The sequence below is a fragment of the Bombus huntii genome, chromosome 4, assembly GCF_024542735.1.
Source record: "Bombus huntii isolate Logan2020A chromosome 4, iyBomHunt1.1, whole genome shotgun sequence".
In the NCBI taxonomy this organism is placed as follows: domain Eukaryota; kingdom Metazoa; phylum Arthropoda; class Insecta; order Hymenoptera; family Apidae; genus Bombus; species Bombus huntii.
Window position 1 is genome coordinate 6,886,542 of NC_066241.1, and position 6,308 is coordinate 6,892,849.

At 38.8% G+C, this 6,308-nt stretch overlaps 1 protein-coding gene and 1 long non-coding RNA gene across 3 annotated transcripts in view; one reads left to right on the forward strand and one right to left on the reverse strand.

Annotated features, from left to right (window-relative positions):
• The window catches only part of LOC126864649 (serine/threonine-protein kinase NLK), a 232,167-nt gene that overhangs the window by 209,276 nt on the left and 16,583 nt on the right, over window positions 1–6,308 (forward strand). Inside the window, exon 10 of one of the 2 annotated variants that reach the window (XR_007689272.1) lies at window positions 1,393–1,644. The exons of the other annotated variant lie outside the window; for it this stretch is intronic. The gene's annotated coding sequence lies outside the window, so the exon portion shown is untranslated. The remainder of the gene's footprint in view (window positions 1–1,392; window positions 1,645–6,308) is intronic. 2 annotated transcript variants of the gene reach the window in all.
• The window catches only part of LOC126864667 (uncharacterized), a 188,488-nt gene that overhangs the window by 160,295 nt on the left and 21,885 nt on the right, over window positions 1–6,308 (reverse strand). The gene's annotated exons all lie outside the window — the stretch shown is intronic.

A 6,308-nucleotide genomic window follows, 5' to 3' on the forward strand; every position in this document is an offset into this window, starting at 1 on the left:
TTAGGATATAGGAGAAAAGGAATACCAAGTTTCGGCTTGGTTAATAGGGAAAGATTTAAGATAAGAACGAGGAGACCGGGTCCTCGAGAATCGAAGAGCCTCCTTTCACTGAATTTTTCCCTACCCTCGATATCACCAGTGTCCACCGAATCCTTTCTCCTTTGAACGACCAATTATATTAAAAAGCCAAGACCAATTCGAATTTCGCGCAGGGTTAGAAAGGAAACAAAGAAAATAAGTGAATAAACAAGAAAATGCAGAGGATCGAGGGAGGTTGGGTGGGTGGGCGGGCAGGGGGAGAGGCGTGTGCGCGTGGAAAAAAGGAGAGAAAGGGTTAGCGGAGGGGTACACACCCGTATATATACCGTGTGTTGCCTCCCCTCCCCCACCCGTCGAAGTCGATGCGGTAAGAACAAGCCGGATTAAAATAAAAGGCAAAAAAAAAAAGAAAGTGGAAAGGAAAAGAGGACAAAAGAGAAAGAGGGAAAGAATGAAAGAAGAAGAGAAAAAAGGCAGCGGAGCGGGCACAAGGGCGTATCGTAGACGGAAATTAAAAACCGTGAAGAATGAGAAAGAGAGAAGAAAGATCGGAAAAAGAGAGCTGATGGGGTGGTAAAGGGATGGTAAAGGGGTGGAGAGAGAGAGAGAGAGGGTCGAGGCGAAACGATCGAAACGAGCCAGGAGAGAACGATCTTTTGTCCCTCGACGACCCTTCCTCGTCGACGTCCTTTTGCCGTTTTGGCCCTCGGTAACCAACCAAAAACTCCGGCCAGTTCTTCCACTGCTTTCATTAGTACTGGGAAACGATTAAGAAATTAACCCCCGCGTTTTGTCGCGTTGTCTTTCTGTCGTAATTGTTCCTTTTTGCTGTGTATATATGTATACACACATATATATGTACATATGTATGTGTATATATATATACGCAGATGTAGCCATGTATACGTTCTATGCCGTGAAAGTATCAGTAAAACGATCGAACACATTATCGGCGCCATCTGTCCCGATACGCAGAGAAAGAAAGAAATGTCGAGCGGAAGAAGAAAATACGAAAAAAGGAGTTGAACCCACCACCCCTGCTCTCACCGCAATTCTACAAAAGACACGGAGAAATAGAAAGTAAGAACGAAATTTTAAGATAAAAGAGGCTACCATGAGAAAAAAGAAAGAGTCGTCAAAGTCAAATGTAAAAGAGGGTCGAAAAGAAAGACTTGTAACGTGCTTAGAAGTTACGATAGATGCAATTAATACCCTAGTCCCTTAAGAAAGTAAAAATGAACGAATAAAAAAAAAAAAAAAAAGAAAAAAGTTAGAAAAAAAATTCATTCTTTCTTTTCATATGTGATCTTGAAGTGTGTAACATTATTTCTCGTGTTGCTTACTGCCGTCAAGTTAGAGCAAGCCGATCGCCGACCCAGCGCCCTACGCCGCGTATACGTACACGTTACTACCACTACCAGTACCGAATCAGCTATCTACCACTGTCAGCTACTATCGACTACTACCGCTATCGTCTACCACTACTACTACTACCGCTACTACCACTACTACTACCACTACTACTACCAATCGTGTTACGTCTCCTCCTGAACGAACCGAACGAACAGAGAGTCAGCTCTAGGCGGCGTGACCTCGCTCGCTGAGGTACTTGAACAAACCATTTTACCAAGCATATCTTTTTTGCATTTTCTGTTTCTTACTTATTATCATATATCTATTCGTCTTTTGTTTCCCAATTACGACCATTTCGACCTCCTTTTTCTTATTTCTTCTATTGTATATTTCTTCTCACTCGTTTTTCTTCGTCAGTTTTTCGTTCCATCCTCCTTGATCAACGTATCGTTATATAGTATAATATTATATTCGTCGTACTGTTTTTAACTCTCGCCTTGCTTCTTACGTATACTTTCTTTTCTCTTTTCTTTCTTCTTTTAATTACATAGAGACTTCTGTATGATTGATACTGTGTATATAATACTATGCAAATATATATATATATGTATATATACATATATATGTATATGTTAATGAAGTGAGTTTAAGGAATGTAGTCGAATAGCAGGTTAATACGTAGGTGTATTATGGATATGTATATATATATATGAGTGTATATATATATATATATATATATATATATATATGTATGGTGGATCCTCGTGAGACACACGTTGCCGGATGCACGCCAGCGACCAGCTCCGCTCGACCGACTTCCGATCCGCGCCTGACACGATTCGAGAAGCCTTCGCTGGCTACTTGGAATCGTAAATCTCCTATAATTCAGTTTGCTCTCTTCCCTATTGGCCTGTTCCTCGAAGATTTGCTAATTTTATCGATCGTTCGATCGATCGATCGATCGATCGACTCGCTCCCAATTTCCAACGCGTTTAAACCACGTTAACGTTTGCTTTCAAAGAAATGGAATTAACCTTTTCATAGGCGGTGGAAATTATTTTTCACTGTAATTAGAGTCACGCGCGTGAGTAATGTGAAAATATATTCACGTTTATAGAGAGTGCAGCCTTTATTGAACATTAATTTAATAAAATATTGCCGATATGACCGGTGGGAACATTTGCATGCTACTTGAAAGCGATGCTGTAGGAAAGAAATAAATTGATTTTAGTAAAATATAATAATCGTCTATTTAATAAGTTTTCTATCGAAATTTCCTTTCTCACGGAAATTTAAGATTAATAGCCAAAGCTCAGAGATCGAACGTTAGTACTCAAAGTTCGGAAAGTTAATATAAATCGACAAATTAACAAATTGTTAATCTCCCATCGAAATTTTACGCAATCTTCGATATGAATTTTTGGCAAAGCGTATGAATAAATCTGTTTTCCAAGTATCTTTCATCTTTCAACGACTCTAACGTTATATTTGTGAAAGGATTGACAGCGCGAAATTGCTTATTAAGAAATTCGAGGAAAGTAATGGGAAACGAAGTGCAAAAAGCGATGTCTTCTCCTTTCTTCGAGAGGGAATTCTTCACGTTCCCTGGTGCGTGCGTACAACGTTTTTTTCAGACGTTTAAATGGCCTCTTAGAGTAACCAGTTATACATAGCAGGGCGACACTCGACGCCTCCACTTCTAAATACCGCGATAAAGATAAAGAGGCGCGGATGCCTCCCCGAGGAGGAATTCAACCGCCTTTCGTCGACGTTCCGTCGTAGGAACGCGACGAGCTCTGCTAATTAACGACAGTTTGGCGTACGAGCAATTAACGAAAGCTTTAAATCGGGTCGAAACGATACGCGTAGAAAATCTCGAACGATGGTATTTCCTTCCATGTAATCGTTCAGATACTAACAGATAAGATTACACGTTTTGCTTCTGAACTTAGCTCGACGATCTTCGAGGAACACGTACTTTAGTATTATTACGTTGTATTATATTATATATCATAATATAAAATTAATAAGATAAATAAAAAAAGGACGAATGTATGTCAACGACTCGTTATGAGAATTGTCCTATGTAATTCTACAATAATATTATATTTACATTATGTTATTATCATATACAATATGAATAGCCGAGAAACTATGTAAGCACGTGATTGTTTAAAATGTCTATCGATCGCAGAGGAACGTGTCACACGTCCATATTTATATTTAATTATATTTAAGTGGCTGGTCGCTGGTGCGTTTTTACGTTTTTGATCGTGAGTCGCTGTGAAAGTGGTACTTGTAAATAACGCTGAGAGAGAACGGCTGAAAAGAGCGCTTTGTTGGACACGAGGAGTGTAAAAAGGCCTGATCAACCATGCAGCCTTCAGTTGAAAGAAACGGGCCCGAGGAGAGAAAAGAATTTGAAAAATAAATAAATAAGGCGATTGAACGGATCGTGTCGCGATTCATTGAGAATCGGATGAACGGGACGAAGAGAAACGACACGGGAAACGAAATTCTCTTTCGTGATGCACCTGGGTAGATCGAGATCATCTGCCATCATCCTCTCCTCTAAATCAACTTCCTGAATATCAATTTTATCCTAGAAAAGTAATTCCACAAAGTAGCGTAATATTTTCCTTGAGAATACTTCAATACATTGCTCGATAGTATCGAAATAGTAGCAGAGTAGACAAATTTTCCTGATTCATCTAAGAATGATCCTCGTTGGTATCCTTGAAATCCGTAATTCTTTTAAATTACCAATTTTCGACTGCAAGTCCTGGCGTGATCTGACTGTTGGCACAATGACCGTAATCTTCGAGTCGATTTGAATATTTTTCAACAAAACTACGTGTTTTTTCTTTTTTTTTTTTTGCAAAACATTCGGGTATTAAAAAAAGGGGAAGAAAAATGATTTTTTAAAATATCAATATCTTCCGTGATTTTTTCTTTTCCCACAATGTAGACATTTTTTTTGCACTGGTTTTGTCCATCGTTTTTGTTTTTTGTACGTTGTGTGTATGATTCTTTTTTTTTTTTGTCTTGATCTCCATTCTATTTTGCGCAGATTGTGCGGTACAATGGTAGAAATGTTGCGAGGTTGAAATACAGAATTTTTGTGTATCGCGGAGGCCGCGAAAACTGCACGCGTGCACGTGATACTAAACTAAGAAGCAGGAGACCCGCGAAGCCATTACTGTCATTTCGCCAAGTCCGGGACGCGACATGGATTTCGGCGGAAATTTTGTCGACCCTCGGATTTGCTTTGCCAAGAGAGCTACGTGTACCGCGGTTCCAGTTAACCAAGGAAACTTTGCTAAATCATCCATTTTTTCGAAAGTTTGCTCGACCAATCTCTAAGCGTCCTCTGTTGATAATTTACTTTTCGTGCAAATTCGTCGTTTGAATTTTATCACGTCCCATTATTATAATCTTAATCCTTCGTAATATTTTTCGAAATATTTAAGCTGCAAGCAAAATTTCAATTCACCAGCTTTTAATAGTCTTAACAATTGAGCCAACTAAATATTGGATAGCGAAGAGAAGAGATGTCAGTAACTAGTAGACTGCGGGCTTTTACATTTATGCGAAACTTGAAGTTGCAGAAATACCTAAAATACAATATACGTGATATACAAAATTGTCTAAAATATTGAAATATCTAATAGTCGCAGTCTAATAATGAATCTTAGATTTAATTTTTTTAGAATTCACAACATTACGACAATTTGTATAGAGGAAAACGGATACAAGAATATTATAGTATTATTAAAAACAATGATAATAAATAAAATAAAATTCTACAAACAAAAAAAGTGAACAAGAAAAGCAGCGAAGTTCCTCAGCATTGCCTTCTTTCATCGCGTGTATATTTGAAAACTAATGGAGCCACGTTTTCCACGAAATTTGAGGCAGGGGGGGGCGAGGGGAATAACGCGAAAAACGTTCGCGTGTAAACGAGCTGCGGTCTGACACGCGCGGCGTCGCTTTTATCCTGTCGGCCGCGGAGAAAGCGACTACTCGCGACGGGATCATTTTTTCAAAGCCCAGAAATAAATTTCGACACAGTGGTGGAGGTCGAAGATTCAGCGATTTCGAGACCAGACGAAAAAGTTGTGGCCGAGGGTGAATTCGAGAAACAAAGAAACGAAAAAAAAAAAGTAGTAGCGTATTCCCTTTTTGACCGCTTTTGTTTCCGTGCTATTTTCACGACTGACTTTTCCCGCGAGCTTGGCAAAGCAAAGCGAAAGGCCGGTGACAGAGACAGAAATTAGAGGCGCGCGTATCGAGAGGGAGGAACCGGGCGAGAAAGTTGCGAGCGGGCTTAAAGGGTGGCTAAAAAAACGGCGACTACGTGAAGGGGAGACGTTGCAAGGAACGGACGAGACAAATGGGTAAAGAGAGCTAAAAAGAGAGACGTGGAAATAATAGAAAAGAAAAGAGATATCTTCGAGAATCTTAGTGAGAATGTATGAGCCATTTAGAAGCCACATTGATCAACCGCATACATTGAAAAACAGAGAAAGGCAACGACGTTGCAAAATCTTTGTTACCACTTTTCTCTTTTAATTTTGTATTATTTACACTATCTTCGGATTGTGGATCTTTACGTAGATTTATACTACTATGAAATTTTGTTTTTTACCGTCTAAATGTTATTATACCTAGAGGTACAGTAACTTTAAAAATATTATATGGTTTTGCATATTACGTACACTCTGTATATTCTTGTGTATTAAAATATTTCATAAATGCGTATAATCCTACGGTTAAACGTTCTTCTTGATAAATGAACTTATAGAAGTGAATATTGACTTTCAAGAATGAAGTATTAATCGAGTATCTGTTGTAACGAAACAGAGAAATTTACAAACAGCGAAGTTGATTAATTTGGCTTGTGAGAGTCTCGTGTG